General features: G+C 50.6%; 1 non-coding gene across 1 annotated transcript; it reads left to right on the forward strand.

The window, feature by feature from the left end:
* The first annotated feature begins 12727 nt into the window (after positions 1-12727).
* On the forward strand, positions 12728-12799 carry Trnat-cgu (transfer RNA threonine (anticodon CGU)). The gene has a single exon. It is a non-coding gene; the product is annotated as a tRNA-Thr (tRNA).
* Positions 12800-17069: the final 4270 nt, after the last annotated feature.

Raw genomic sequence — 17069 nt, forward strand, 5'->3', positions numbered from 1 at the left:
TTGCTTAACGGGCACCGGAATAGCACAGCACACGGGCACTTAGCATTTCGCCTCTATCGAAATCCGAACCAGGATCCAACCTGCGTCTTTCAGGTAATCAGCCGAACAGCTTTAACCGCCAGGAGCATAGCCAGAATTTTTTTCGGAGGACCGGTTCAATCGTGCTTTATGTATGCGCGTGTATATATACCCAAGCAAACCGGAAAAAATTCGGGGGTCTAAACCGTCCCCCAACGCCGGCTACGCTATTGTTAACCACTCTTATCGCGGCGACTTCATTGGGAGGAAAGGTGAAAAACTGTAGGTCATAACGAAGAACGTGCTTTTCGATGCAGTTAAGCGTACTATGACAAGGAAAAAAAACAACAAAATTAGTTGAAAGGGTGTCGTTTCAAAAGAGTAAAAATCTAATTAAGCTAGAACATAAAGGAGCAATTTTAATGTTTAATGCTTTAAAGAGAATAAAATTGTTTAAAATAAAGGAAGACAATGCACTAAAACTGGAAAATCATTTTTATGAAGGAATAAATTATACGCAACATTCGGCACTTAAGCGCGAATTGCGTCGTGTGAGCTGAGGCCACAATCGTACATGTTAAGGCCACTTTCGATCTGAGTTAGTCACACCGCGCGCATGCGCCGCGGCTCGGCCGCGAAGGCAGCGCCGCTTCTTAACGTGCAGCTCCTTTTACTTCGTAGGCAGCACAGAGCAGAGCGGGGATAGATAATAATATGCATACTCTAACTTTGAGGACGAGTTACGGCGCTCATGACAGCATCAGACTACGTGACTACGTTCAGCAAAGTGACCGCCTTCATATTCTAGCTACAAGGCTCTTCCGCTAGGCTGCGCGACATACCGGTTTTCGTTACTTTTAAGAACGATTAAAAAATATAAATCCAACTCACAACGCGAAAAGCATGCAGGAATCTGTCACTATATTTCACAGTCTTTTCATTTCTACCAGGATCTAATCACACGTTCTGCCCAGTTGTCGGTCCCTTTAAGGCCTAGCCTTGTCGGCGTCCGTCACGCCGCACAAAACCGAAACTGAACAACTGCACAACGAAAAACATCTTGACAAACGCTACGGGCAACGTACGAAAAATGTACGGTACCACCGAAACGTTTTCCGAGCTTCGCCCACTCGTCAGCATTCACTTCGTGGATGTGCGGCGATTTTTTCTTACTCGGGCGCTTTCTTGTGGAATGCTTCCATGTAGTCTCATTGTACGCCGTGAAATGGGGTAAGGAAACGCCCGGAATAACTTTGTTTAGCTGCGTTTCTGTAACCGACAATAAAGTACGAAAAGTTTACCGCCATCAATATGCGTCCGTCCAGGCCTTATTTCATTGTACGCCTTCTGGCATAGCAACGCAACGTAGACGTTGCTGCGCACTTCTGTGTAGTTTGTGATCTAAATGTTGTGCTAGATATTGCGCGATAGCAGCAAAACAGGTAGATATACTCGTATGCTGTTATTGTGCAAATGAATGATAGAAAAATACGAATAGATACTGCTGCAGGCGATGTCCCGAACTGCAATGAATCCGCCGGTTTGCAGCATTTACGCTAGCAGACGACGTTGTCAATACTAGTGTGTTGGTGTGGTTTTCACAAAATTTCTTTACTCTATACTATAGCAAATGCAGTCATTTTGTGCAGTGTGTGTGTGGACAAGGACAACTCTAAACGCAGCGGTGAAGACAGCGACCTGTCTACTAGAAAAAGGCGCAGTGGCGGCGCCTGGTGGCGTCTACACAAACGGGCACGCGCGCTCCTTCTCAGACGCGTCACTAGGAAATTATTCGATAGTCGGTGGCAAGCTAAGAATAAAAAGTAAACTGTACCGCTGTCCATTTGTATTATGCGCGTCCAACTACGGCCGCTCTTTACCTTGAAGTAACGGTTAAGCCGAACGAATAAAAAATGCAACAAGGCGCCGTTTGCGACGAGAGGCGAGGTGACGCTGCTCCGAGAACGGGAGCCGTCAATTCGATTTTCCTGTGGTGCTTGTTTCTTCCAGAAGAAGCTCTTTCCTGCTTTTATCCGCACGTACTCAGCAACGTCCTAGGCGGTCGTCATTCGATGCAGTAGAGGGTTGTGACTGCCGCCTTTGAAGTGCACCGAAGCGGCAGCAGCCCGGAGTGTTTTACAAGGAGATGCTGTGCAGCGCCTGGTCGCGATTATATCGCAGATACGTACGTTCAGAGGGTACAGTAAATGTTGTACAAATATAATTTGTGGGGTGTGAAATCGTGGCCACCTAACACCGAAAAATATTTCCGGAGTGGAAATAAAGGCTGTTTCTCATTGTCGTAGGGGTGACTCTACGACAATCAGAATGTCTGAACAGGCAAAAGTCGAAACCTGCACGAAAGACAAGGACTTCCTCGTCCGATATTTTTCCTCGTCCGATATTTTTCAGTTTTACATGTGTCTATATCCGCGCACTCATACAAACACACGCACGAACACACAGAAAATGAGATTACCCCCCCCCCCCCCGGGCCCGTAGCCTGGAATTTTTTTCGGGGGGGGCGGGGGGCACGGCTCTTGCTGAAAACCTTGACTATTTGAGAAAATCACCTATTTTCATTATTGATTTTTGGTAAAGGCGCATACTTCACCAAAATTTCGTGGGGCGGGGAGTCCGCGCCCCTAGCCCCCCCCCCAACTGCGGACCTCCCCCCTCCCCGAATATAATGCCCGGTCATGCTACTGCCTGCCAACAATGCTCTGCAGTATGTACGCGTGTAAAAAGTTTCCTCGTTCATTTTGCGTACCAAGGATCTCGGTTTGCTTTCACAATGTAATATTTTTTGCGATGCCACCATGTTCGATTTAATTGACCAAATTGCACGTTGCTTGACGTTTTGAAACAATACAAATGCGCATTATCATTTCGTACATTGCAAGGTTTTCGAAAACGTCACATAACGCGAAGTTGCAAAATTATTACGCACGGAATATGCTGTGCTCTTGGCTAGACCACATTTTTTCGTGTTAATGAACGCGCTAGAATTACTGAAATGATATGTGTGCGTCAGTTTTCGCGAAATCTGTGATACGCTTGCCAACCGCGAAAGATTATCGGCGAATAATTCGAGTTTATTGATACAGAAATGTTTGAATCGTACAACAAAATGTTGGACCCGTAAATTTCTCCGCGTTTCAGAGAGGTTATGTAACTCCGAGTTTTCTGCGTTTGAAATTCGTATTTTTGGAGCATTATCAATAGCCAAACTAGTGTGGTCTTAATGAAACGGACATGGAAAGGCGCAGGGCGAAGCGAGCGCGTTGTCATTGCCCAAAACTGACGCCTTGCGAAGCATGTCTGTACAGGTCTTTTCAAGTTCGTGAGCAATATAACGCGCACAAATAAAAGTAATTGTCCAATTAACGTTAGGTAACTGGAGGAAAGACCAAGTTCAGTGTTCGCGCAATTCTCATTCGGCTGTATGCAAAGGCTCATGCGAAGAAGCCCTTCGCGCTAGCAGACGACCCTGGCTCTCCTAGTGCAAAGCGCGACTGCAGCGCTGTGGTGGCGGGTGCGGCGACAGGCCGCCTCCTCCCTACGCGCGCTGCAAGGAGATAGGGAACTGAAAAAGTATCTATAAACGTTGGTGCTGACAAACTTCAGCCACGAATATAGGCACCTCAACATTGGTACGACGGTCGCCTGCATCGACGAATGTGTGGCCGCCAGCAATGCTTTCGCCCTCTTCGATGCTGCCGAACCTGCTTCGACGAATCGAGGTCCCGAACCAGATTTCGATGTCAACCCGAGCCTTTCGAATGTCAAGCAAGACCAGCTCAAAACCCTGCTCCTGCAATACAAAGACTGCTTTTCATCGTCGTCCAGACTTCGGCAGACACCGGTCGCAAGACATCGCATCATAACAGAAGAAAGTACCAGGCCACTTAGAGCCCGTACAGAGTTTCGACGCGAGAACCTGAGGCCATAAAGAAACAAGTCGACGAAATGCTACGCGACGACATCATCCAGCCTTCAAAGAGTCCGTGGGCGTCACCCGTGGTGTTAGTTGTTGTGTAGGGCAGGAGCGCGGCGTAACCCGCGGCGGGCCGACGGAGAGGCCGAACGACGGGAGGGCGCGCGGAGTGACGACGCAGAGACCAAGCTTCGGCGAGACTGACGGGAAACTGCTCTCCCGCGTTTGTTGCAGGCGGTTTTAAGGAGAGAGAAGAAAGGCTATTGGTCAGCGAGGCACGGGTCACATGACCGGCATGACCACGCCGGATTGGTGGTAGCACAGAGGCATGGCAGAGACCCAGCTCCCTCCAGTAGCATGAATAGAAAGCACAACAGCACTGGTGTCTCAGCATGGCACCAGGGGTCGCACGACACAACATCGTCCCGCCCTGGGAAGAATTGCATCACTATACAATTGTAACTGGTACATCAGGAACCACTAAAAAAATTCACATTCAAGTTCTCCTAAAGATGGCACCTGCAATACGCAGAAGTTCAGTCCTAGATGTACATATTACCACCTATGTTACACACACAAAAAAAAAGTCACTTCACCACGCCAACACAAGTGCCAGCTTGCACTATGCACGAAAAGTTCACACAAACACACTAGACCTCTGCGGCTATACTGCGGGCCTCTAAGGCAGTATAGCCCCAGAAGATGCGGACTACTTTAGTCTGTGATGTAGTCCTTCAAGTGGGCTGGGGGCTTACGCGTTCGCTGTGGGCGACGTGACCCACGCCCTCCAGGAAGACTTTGCGTGTGGCGGCTGTCGGGAGCCGACTTCGAAGACCTGTCCCCATCTCTCCAAGAACTTGGCGGATTGCTGCTGCCGTGAGCCGGTTTTGAAAACCCAGTCGCATTACTTCCCTCCCCCGTGTTGGAATTCGGTGCATTTACTGTAGGTGAGGAGGAATATCCAGGACTTTCCTCCTGAAGTCCCAACGGGTGATACTGGGTCTCAGGCAATTGAAGCTGCGCTTCAGCAGATGGAGAGTCGCACTGGACAGCATGGCCACCGCGATTGGCCTGCGCAGGGAACACCTGGTTGCTGATGTCCAATCTCAAATGCGGCCGTCGACCGCGGCCGCCAACGATGACGTCGTCGTCCTGAAGCCGGCGCAGCTCGCTGGCGTCCTGCTGCCGTAGCGCCAGAGGCAGCCGACGCAGCTTGGCAGACACCGGTATGATGTGCTGCCGCCTCTTGGCCCGGTCAGGCAGGTGCTCGAACCCCGGAGGTACACCTGCAGGAAGCTGCGAGGAAACTGGTGTAGCCAGACGACACGTCAACGTTGCGCCGTCGATCAGGAGTCCGAACTGCTGGATGGCGTCGAGCCCCAGTAGTGACGTGCCGTGTGCTGTCACGTAGAAGGTTACAAAGGCGTGCTTGCCACGGCGCTGCAAGTCCGTGCGGAAATAGCCCAGTGCCGGTATGCGATGCTTCGAAAAATCCTGCAGTTGGATGGACATTTGGAGCAGTCGGTGCTTCGAAGCGAAAAGCATGTCGAAGTCCTTCTTGGTCATTAACGATGCAGTGGCTCCGGTGTCCACCAGCAATGACATGTGGCTATGTCCTCCGACGATAACAGGGATGCGCAAGTCCCTTGGGCTAGTCGGCGCAGCTTGCACGGACAGGACTGTGGCAGTGCCGGAGGCACGGTCTTGAACGGGGGCAACTTCCTGTACCGACGCTCGTCGCTTACGGCAGACTGCCGCGAAATGCCCTTTGATGCAGCAAAATTGGCAAATTTTCTTTTTGGCCGGACAATTCCTTGAAGTCGCCAAATGCCCTAACTTGCCGCAGCGAAAACAAGGGCCGACTTGAGGCTTGGGCGCAAGCTGTTGTACTTGCTGGCAGCGAACGCAGCATTGTGCCAGCGCCGTCGAGCCCGCGGAGCCATCTCGGACCCGGCCACCCGTGCCGGGGGGGGGGGAAGCCGCCGCCATGTTGAGTGACATGCGGGACCAGCGAAGCAGCCGACCCGCCATTTTGAGCCGCTGCGACGCACTGAATGCTGCCGCCGTAACCGGAGTGCGAGTCGAGTAGCCGCTCGTTTTCTTCAAACGCTGCGTTGGCTTTCTGTAGCGCCTCCAAGTCGCGTCCAACTTCTTCGGCTTTCTGTAGCGTAAGGGCTTCCCCGTACGACAGTAGTTTGGCCCGTACATGTGCGTTGGCGACCCCATGAATTACTTGGTCCCGGACTCTGTCGTCGTACGTAGCTCCGAACTTGCATGACAGGGCCTTTTCTTTGAGCGCGGTGACGAAGTCAAGAAACGTTTCGCCTGGCAGTTGTTTGCGGCTCGTGAAAAGGTGCCGCTCGACTAGCACGTTCGTTGACTCGGCGAAAAGCCCGTCCAGGAATTGTAGCAACGTGTCGTACTCCGTCGTCGCCGCATCGGTCGACACCGTGCCCGAGTCCGCCGCCGTCGGTGTACTGGCCGTGTGCGTAGCATTTGGGCCGCCGTGTGCTTCGAGCTGCTCCTGCGCCGCGAATTATTTGCGCTGGCCCTCGATACCGAGCACGCTGATAAGTGCTGACGCGCGTCTTTCGTCCTCCCAGCCGCTTCCGCCGGCCGCCTTCAAGTGTACCTGGAAAATCTTTTTCCATAAATGCCAAGGAATGGAAGGCTTGCCGGGAACGTTGAGGAACGGAGGAAGGTTTGCAAAATGGGCCGCCATGTGTGCAGGAGGTAGGCAGTAGGCTCAAGCAGGAAGGTGGCGCCGTAGAGGGAGCCGGAGCGGGAACAAAGAAAAGTCAGGTCGACGCGCTTGTAGCGTGCAGGAAGCAGCACCGACGCGCAGCAGAAAAATGTGACCCGTAGCGTAGTGTCACGTACGTCGTGCTCTTCCTGGCGTCGCCTGTCGTAGTAGCGTAGCGGTTCAACTACCTCGTCGCCATGTGTTGTGTAGCGCAGGAGCGCGGCGTAACCCGCGGCGGGCCGACGGAGAGGCCGAACGACGGGAGGGCGCGCGGAGTGACGACGCAGAGACCAAGCTTCGGCGAGACTGACGGGAAACTGCTCTCCCGCGTTTATTGCAGGCGGTTTTAAGGAGAGAGAAGAAAGGCTATTGGTCAGCGAGGCACGGGTCACATGACCGGCATGACCACGCCGGATTGGTGGTAGCACAGAGGCATGGCAGAGACCCAGCTCCCCCCAGTAGCATGAATAGAAAGCACAACAGCACTGGTGTCTCAGCATGGCACCAGGGGTCGCACGACACAACATTAGTGAAGAAGGATGGGACCATACGTTTCTGCGTCGATTATCGTCGCCTGAACAAAATCACGAAAAAGGACGTGTACCCTCTTCCACGTATAGACGACACCCTAGATCGACTCCACTACGCGAAGTACTTTTCTTCGATGGATTCAAGACCGGCTACTGGCAAATCGAAGTCGACGAGAGAGACCGAGAAAAGACTGCTTTCATAACACTGGACGGCCTGTTCGAGTTCAAGGTCATGCCCTTCGGTCTTTGCTCGGCACCTGCGACTTTCCAACAAGTCATGGATACAGTATTAGCTGGCTTGAAGGTGCAAACTTGCCTTGTTTACTTGGACGACGTCGTTGTGTTTTCCTCGAACTTCGACGAACACTTCGAGCGCATTGAATTCGTACTTCAAACAATCAAGAAGCCCGGGCTCACCCTGAAGCCAGAAAAGTGCCGCTTCGCGTACGAGGAGCTCTTGTTTTTGGCTCACGTGATCAGCAAGACTGGAGTGCGCCCAGACCCGCACAAAACAGCTGCCATCGTCGCTTTCCCGCCGCCCACCGTCAAGAAGGCCGCGCGCCGATTTCTCGGCTTGTGCGCCTATTACAGACGCTTTGTCAAAGAGTTTTCACGGATCGCCTCGCCTCGCCGAGCCACTAACGCAGCTCACGAAGACCGGCGTCGAATTCAGGTGGCAAACAGCGCAAGTCGAAGCATTTCATGAACTGAAACGACGCCTGCAGACGCCTCCGATACTTGCGCATTTCGACGAATACGCCGATACGGAGATTCACAGCGATGCAACAGCGTAGGGCTCGGCGCCGTCCTTGTACAGCGGACGGACGGACTGGAAAGGGTTATCAGTTATGCTAGCCGGTCGTTATCTAAGGCAGAGGCCAACTATTCCACAACAGAAAAGGAGTGCCTCGCCATCATCTGGGCTACGTCAAAGTTTCGCCCCTACCTCTACGGTAGGCCCTTCAAAGTAGTGAGCGACCATCACGCCTTGTGTTGGCTAGCTAACTTGAAGGACCCTACAGGTTGCCTCGCACGGTGGAGCCTACGACTCCAAGAATTCGACATTACGGTCGTGTACAAGTCCGGAAGGAAACACTCCGACGCCGACTACGTCTCGTGCCCCCGTGGACCCACCACCGCCCGACGACCAGGATGATGACAGCTTCTTGGGAGCCATAAGTGCCGACGGCTTCGCCGAACGACAGCGAGCCGACCCAGAACTGAAGGGTCTAGTGGAATATCTGGAGGTATTCTTCGTGGACCATCGTTGTCCCAAAAGTATTCAGGCAAGGATTTGCATCATTTGCCTTGAAAAACAACGTCCTCGTAAACAAGAACATCTCTCCGGCCCGAGCCAGCTACCTCATCGTTGTACGTTCGGGACTGCGACCAGAAATTCTGCATGCCCTGCACGACGACCCGACGGCTGGACACCTTGGACTTTCCCGCACGCACGCACGAGTACAGGAAAAAAAACACGGCCGGAAGCGCACCACGACAGTGTCATGTAAATCATGTCGTACAATATGACATGCATTAAATGATAGTCATGTTACCACCTGTCATTTATGTTCGCCATACAATCCCGTCGCGTAATACCAGTTTTGGTGTATATGAAGCAAGCGAACTGGCCGCGAGCGCACCATGAGTATCGCATGTAAATCATGATTGCCATACATGACATGCACGTCATGGTTTTCATGTTACCACCTGTCACTTATGTTTGTCATACAGTCGCGTCGCGCAATACCAGTTTTGGTGTATATTAATCTAGCGAAACGGCCACGAGTGCGCCATGAGCATGGCATGCAAATCATGTCGTACATGTCATGCATGTCATGATTTTCATGTTACCACCTCTCATTTACGTTCGTCATAGAGTCACGTCGCGCAATACCAATTTCGGTGTATATCAAGCTAGCGGAGCGGCCAGAAATGCATCATGAGCGTGGCATGCAAATCATGACATACATGACATGCATGTCATGGTTTTCATGTTACGAACAGTTATTCATGTTCTTCATACAGTCACATCGCGCAATACCAATTTTGGTGTATATTATGCAGTGTAGTGAAACGGCCGCGAGTGCGCCATGAGCGTGGCATGTAAATCATGTCGTACGTGACATGCATGTCATGATTTTCATCTTACCACATGCCAGCTATGTTCGTCATACAGAAATGTCTCGTCATACCAGTTTTCGTATATATCCATTCATTTACACGGCCGCGAGCGCGCCGAGACCATGTCATGTAAATCATGCTGCACATGACGTGCGTGTCATGATTTGCATGTTAGGACCTGTGATTATGTTCGTAATGAACTCTTGTCACGCCATACCAATTTTGGCATATATGAAATCAACGGAACGGCCGCAAGAGCCCCAATGCCGTGGAATGTAAATCATGCTCTTCATGACATGCATGTCATGATTTTCATGTTATGACTTGTCATTTATGTTCGTGATAAGGTCATGTTATGCCACACTAATTTTGGTATACATCCGATTAACGAAACGGCCAGGAGAGCACAAAGTCATAGGCGGCTAGATAGATAGATAGATAGATAGATAGATAGATAGATAGATAGATAGATAGATAGATAGATAGATAGATAGATAGATAGATAGATAGATAGATAGATACGCTCAAAGTCGCAGAAGTTCGCTAAGAAATGCTTCGCATTTAATACTACTGGCCACGCCTTGCTGCCTACGTCGCCCACTACGTTAAGACTTGCTGAGATTCCAGCGACGGAAGACACCGCCGACTAGGCCAGCGGGACTTCTGCAGCCAATCGAGCCACCTCACGGGCCCTTTCCAGGAAATCGGGATGGACCTACTGGGGCCATTCCCGACGTCGACTTCCGGCAACAGGTGGATCGTCGTAGCAACTGACTACCTTACCCGCTATGCCGAGACGAAGGCCTTGCCCAAAGGCAGTGCCGCCGAGGTAGCCAAGTTCTTCGTAGAGAACATCGTCTTGCGTCATGGCGCCCCAGAGGTCCTCATCACAGACAGAGGTACTGCCTTTACTGCGGACCTAACTCAGGCGATTTTCAAATACAGTGAGACGATCCACCGCCGCACCACCGCCTACCACCCGCAGACCAACGGTCTCACCGAGCGTCTAAATAAGACCATCGCCGACATGCTGGCCATGTACGTCGACGTTGAGCACAAGACGTGGGACGCCGTCTTTCCGTACCTGACCTTCGCTTACAACACGGCCGTCGAAGAAACGACACAGATGACGCCGTACAAGTTGGTCTACGGAAGGAGCCCGGCGACGACGCTCGACGCCATGCTACCTAACGTCACCGACGAAGAAAATCTCGACGCCGCCGCTTACTTACAACGTGCCGAAGAAACTCGACAGCTTGCCCGCCTGCGCATCAAGACCCAGCAGCTCGCCAACAGCCGTCGCTACAATCTTCGACGACGCTTCGTGGAGTACCAGCCCAGCGACCGTGTCTGGGTATGGACGCCAATACGACGACGCGGACTGAGCGAGAAGCTTCTTCGACGATACTTCGGACCGTACAGGGTACTTCGACGTCTCGGCGCACTCGACTACGAGGTTGTCCCCGACGGCATCACGAACTCTCAGAGGCGCTGAGCTCAACCCGAGGTCGTGCATGTAGTGCGCCTTAAACCGTTCTATGCTCGTTAACGTACCTGAGGACTCTAATGTTTGCTTGCTTTATTAGTTTTCTTTAGTAGTGCATGTATTCATGTTCTGTTTTTAAGCATCGGGACGATGCTTTTTCAGAGGGGGGCAATGCCACGTGCGTTTCTTAATATCACTTTTGCTGTATTCGGTTTTCGCTCACAAAGACTGTCAGCAACGCTCAGCGCAAACGGCGCGTCATTGTTCGAGAAGCTTCGTGATTATTGTAGGTCGTTTTGTTAAGATTGCGCGCAAGACGCGAACACTCGAGCTTATTCTGGAGCTTGCGCAACAACAAGCGATAACGCTGGAATATTCGACGTCACATGTATAAATGCCGACGCACTTCACCACTTGTCAGTTGATCGACAGCCGATGCTCTGTTCGCCGCTATCAGTGCATACCCTGTGTATTGCTGTAAATTAACTTTCCGTTTCTTGGCCACAATTTCGGCCAAATAAAGAGTTTCATCTTGGACACGTCGCCTGCGGTCTTCGTCGACGTCACGACCACGTGACAATAAAAGCTGGTGTTTAACGTCCCAAAACCACGATATGATTATGAGGGACGCCGTAGTGGAGGGCTCCGGAAATTTCGACCACTTGGGGTTCTTTAACCTGCACCTGAATCTAAGTGCACGGCCCTCAGACATTTTCGCCTCCATCGAAAATGCAGCCGCCGTGGTCGGGATTCGATACCGTGACCTTCGGGACAGCAATACTGCTTAGCCTTGTCAGATGTAGAGGGTTCGCCCAACACTACGCTATGTAGCTGGGTGGTGTCACTGGTAATAGCCGATTGTAGAGGTGCTGCAATAACCTGCCGTCCTTGCGTCATCTGATTTGAAATAATTTGCACCAAACATTCAGGCAGGCTGGATATCAGTCTATCCATAGCCTTTTCCATAGCAGACTCAATTGCCTGTGATAGATTGGAATCTGTACTGGAATTGTGACGTGCTGCAATACCGGAATATCCAAAAGCCCTGTCTTTAACCATATATAAGTAGCTTCCCTTCGCGAACGGTGGCGGCGGTCAATAATTTATAGTATTTGAACTTCCTGAGCACGCGCAGAGCTCCCTCCACAGAGACAACCCTTTTTGGTGTTGCAGAACATTCGCTTGAGGAATGGTTCTCTCCGTAGGCGCGGCAGCGAAGGTTTGATATGCATCCTCCCGCACTTTGAGCAGTTTGAGCAGTTTTTTCACTGACGAGAAGGATCACCGGCCATAACTTTATTACTGACGCGCATGTTCCCACAAACGACAGACTCGATTGGTATCCTCTCGTCGTTAACAAGGCGATTGCATCGGCAAACGGAAATGACGCCTGCTCCAGAAATAGCGTCTCGACTCGACTTAACTTGGAGTCGACGCACAGTACGAGGCCTTGCGTACACGGAGGCGTGATGAAAGCACTCGCCGGGGTTGACGCAAACGAGGTACATTTAAGCAGGTTTTGAATACTGTGGTCCGGTGTCACGTAGCACGTGATCCTTTTTACGAGCTGGTCAAAGAACAAACGCGGGTTAAGGATATCATAGTTGAAATCAAGAAGAAGAAATGGATATGGGCCGGGCACGTAGCATGTCGGCAGGATAACCGGTGGTCATTAAGGGTAACTGACTGGATTCCAAGAGATGGCAAACGCGTGAGGGGGAGACAGAAAATTAGGTGGGTAGATGAGATTAAGAAGTTTGTAGGTATAACGCGGCAGCAGAAAGCACAGGACCGGGTTGATTGGCGGAACGTGGGAGAGGCCTTTGCCCTGCAGTGGGCGTAGACAGGCTGATGATGATATACCCCGTGAAGTGGACGGGAGGATGACCGCCGCCGTAGCTCAGTGGTAGAGCATCGGACTCGTTATTCGAAGGTCGCAGGTTCGGTCCCTGTCGGCGGCAAGTTATCTTTCACTCTAAGACAAAATCGACTATTTTGGGAGTGTTTCTGCCACATAACAACAATCATCATCCACCTCGAGTGCTTTCCTCGCGTTATCACCGCGGTCGCGGCACTTCCCGGTCACGAACGGCGCGCGCGTTATCAGCGTGACATAGCATTCTTGACAGGAAAGTGACGAGAGCTGGGTTTTCAAGAAAGGAAACGCGAGCAAGCCAGACGACGATTATTGTTGTGTGGCAGAAATACTCCCCAAATACTCGATTTTGTCTTAGAGTGTTTCGTCCACTTTACTTTCTTCACGCTTTATCCTAAATACAATGAAAAACATGCCCTATACTTTCTTTGGCATTATTGTCTGTTAGTTCTCATTAATATTGTGTCTAACAAGAAACGAGCCCTTGGAATATATTGGTTACATTTTAACACATTAAAAAAAAAAGCTTGACAAGTATTTGTTATTGTAGAGATTTAAAGTGCGATACGTTTAGTGGTTTGAATAAAAAAAATTCACCATCGCCCACTAAAGGGAACCATGCGGGGATGCGAAGGAACGCATGGGTCGACTTAAAGTTCCGTTTATCACGGGCACCTTGCCCGATATTAACGCGTCCTTGCATGTGGATCACACCATGGATTCAATGTAGTTGCTGTTGCTGTTACTGGTCCCGAACTCTTGTTGGAGCACGCCACGCGGGTTCATCGCGCGTCTGCAGAATGAGAGAGTGTAAGGGGAAGAGGCCACAGCGTCTTACCCAGCCCAATGCCACCTAGAATATTCTAGAGGGCGCTGCCCAGCCCCTTACACAGGCCCGAACGCGCTAGCACGTGCCAGCGCGTTCTGACTAGGATACAACGCGTTGGTTCATCGCGCGTCGGCAGAATCTCGTTCGCCGACGCCATCACATGATTGCTGGGAGAATGTAAGGGGGAGAGGCCACAGCATCTTACCCAGCCGCTTACGCAGACCCGAACGCGCTAGCGCGTGCCAGCACACGCGGCTTTGTCTGCGTTACGCCAAGCCACGACAGCATACGCCATCCCGAGCCCCTAAAGTGCTCTGCACGTATCATCATCAAGGCGGTCGAAGAACAAGACGAAGAAGACTTCTGCTTGGCGCGAGCGCGCGCTCAATATGTTACAGATGGCTATGGTAGGTTTTAGAAACCGGACGGTCGCCAATGGAACTGCGGACAAAGCCCAGCGCAAAAGCTGCTTCGCATCTAAAAACCGCATTAAATACGTCCCCGTGGCAATGTCCCAAAACTGAGGCGCCGAAGGTTAGCACATTTTCTGCAGTTAAACCTACATTGGAAAACGGAATAATTGCAAGTCTTTTTTCTAAGTATTGAGCATCTGCGACATGATAATACATAATGTTCAATAGTTTCTATTTCTTCGCAGAATGGAAGGAGTGCCAATATAGCCTGACCAGCTCTGTGTGAACATGAATTGAATGGGCGGACACGGCATCGAAATCTAGTAACTAGACAGTTATAGTTTAGCGTTAGCGTGATAGCGGGGGTTAAGGGAATAGCGTTACCGTGGCGCAAACGTTGGTTGCGGAAAGCGTGTTTTAGTTTAGCGGGATAGCGTTTACGTGCCCAAGCCGGGACGGTGGTGCCACCTAGCGAAGGGTGAATGCGTTAAAAATGTGAATGAAAAAAACCGAGAATGCTCGTCTGTATCCCCGCACGCAGCAATATTGCTCCTTTTTTTAGTGAAAATAAAAGTACATAAATATGAACTAAGCACCAAAAGCGAAAATTTTCTTGTTGCAGACTTGTTTACACCGATCTTCTAGATAGGCCTAGGGACGTTCGAAATGGGAAGCGATCTCAAAAACTCCGCTATGTTACTCGTATTACTCGGTCGCCGAAGCTACCTTAAGGCAAGCGGCCTTAAGCACAGCAAATGACTGTGCTAAAGCACAGTCATTTGCTGCGAACGAAGTGAATCTTTCAACAACTACGCCAAATTCAGTTCGAAGCGGGCGTCCGAAACCGCCGCCATGTTTCACGTACACTACGTCAACCACGCAAACACGGTAACGCTAAATCTGAAAAATAGCGTGCGTACGGTAAACGCTACGGGTCACGTACGGTACTGCGCATGCGCATTTCGGTCCCGCTATTCCGGTAAGCCCGCTATTCCGTTAAGCCCGCTAAACTATAACTGTCTATTATAACTGTCTAGACTGACTCTATTGGTGTTTCCATGGAAATTTGAGATGATGATATTCCGTCCATTTTGTTACTGTTTCCATATATCTGCATAAAGTGCTAATTTTCTATATCGGTTATGTATTCTACTTCTGGAAGTACCGAAATTAAGCGCCATCAAGCGATGCTCGTGCTAAGGAATCGGCCAGTTCATTTAACTGTAACCCACAGTGACCTGGAACCCTCGATAATTTTAGGAGCTTTAGCTGTGGCGGTACTAATATGCGGAAAGTCATTAGGGCTATTCATTGCCGAAGCTTCTTCTTGCCACCGTATACTCTGCAAAGTGCTCACCGTAAGTCTTCATCGTCGGCCACATGCAGCATCAACAAAGGTGGCTACCTCGCTTATCCGCAGAAAGACGAATAATGGCATAGTGGGTGGTGCTTGGCAAAAATTACGCATGCTTCAGATCGCATTGGGCAAGCATGTGCGCGCTTCCGGACACTGAGGTCAGTATTTTGGGTTCAAGCTCCAGCCCCAAATAATGTTTCGTTTTGTTTATTACTTCTTTGGGGCGCTGTGGGTGAGCAGGGTTTTTGTGTGAGCGCGTCACGTGTTTTTCCGCGGCGATGGGCTTTTTGGACCATGACGGCGTACATGACAGCGCGTGAAAAAGGGACAGAGTAGGAGAAAAGCGCCGACTGGTCTTTATTTTGCACAAGACCACGATGTGCACAAAAGGATAAAAGCAAGCGTAATCTACAGTCACGTGACCGGCCAGGTAATCACGCTCAAGCCGTGCTTACGCAGCTGTCGTCTACTTAGTGTATATCTTTTCCGCTTCTGTAATCTCTCGGGTTAGCTGCGACCCCGCCACTAGCGCACACTGATGGGGGCTGCAACCGCAGTTACGGCAACGAATGCCAAGGTTCCCCTGCACCCCACGTTATTTCGGCTTCAATCGATACAAGCTCCGCTTGAAGAGACGCGGCATTGCGTGCTACAATCGCACTGTGTGAATTGCATCACGAGTCACGAGTGGTGTCATTACAAAGCGCTCAGCCATAATCATCATAAGCAACAGACGCGCAATGGGTACTTCGCAAAACTTGGCAACTGTGCTTGCAGGGCGCTGGGAGAGCGGCGAATGTCAGCTCAGGCGTCCACCGAGATGGCAAACGAAGGCGGTGCTACTATTCCACCCTTGAGCATATGTATGCTGCGACATTTAAAAAATCTGTTGTTATTTTTTATAATCAGTATTAGCGTTTCGCCACCAGATCCAACCGACGATTTAGTGGGTACACGGCAATGAATTCGACGTCGTCAGCATCTTGGCAATGTTGTACGTTATAAAAAATAAGTTTGATGGTATGTTTTCATCTCTAGATTTTTGATTGGCCTGTTAGAAGACAACTTACTGCGATTGGGCATTCGTAATGCAACCACCACTGATGATTCAGTTTGTGATGACAGAACGGGGGTGGGTATTTTCTAAGAGTCTTTATTTTGGTTGTACATAGTACGCCTGCCGAATAATTAGTACTCCCATATACTCGGCAGTACTAATATAAATTATTTTAGCTCATCACTCACTCCATATTCAGATTTCTGAATACGTGGCAAGCGAGATGACTGACACACCTTTGATGTCCGTTATGCCAATTGCGGCTTATGTCACTGCGACTATAGGGAACGTGCACTGAGCTGGTGGCGCCGCTATGCGGGAGTGAACGAAACGAATTGGCGTGCTACGTGCAGCAGCCGCTGCACGAGCCGTGTCACGCCGTTGGAGGAGTTTTGCAATGTCGCGCATGAATTGCTGCGTCGTCAACTGCGCTAATAGATATAAGAAATGCGCTCCTGGAACAAAGTTCTTCCGTTTTCCGGGACGAGAAAGCCTCCTAGACCAGCGGGAACGGTGGATTCGCAGCGTACGGCGTGTGAAGTAAGTGATCCTGTGCATGGTCATGAAGTACACGTTGTAGCTAGTTCGCTGTGAATTTATGCTTCACACAAGTGGACCGGTATTTTTACAGTGCAAACGGAACCGAGTGGCTGCCGGCAAGGTTGTCTCGGGTCTGCAGTGTACATTTTGTTGGCGGAA

This window comes from Rhipicephalus sanguineus, chromosome 4 (assembly GCF_013339695.2).
Source record: "Rhipicephalus sanguineus isolate Rsan-2018 chromosome 4, BIME_Rsan_1.4, whole genome shotgun sequence".
Classification (NCBI taxonomy): domain Eukaryota; kingdom Metazoa; phylum Arthropoda; class Arachnida; order Ixodida; family Ixodidae; genus Rhipicephalus; species Rhipicephalus sanguineus.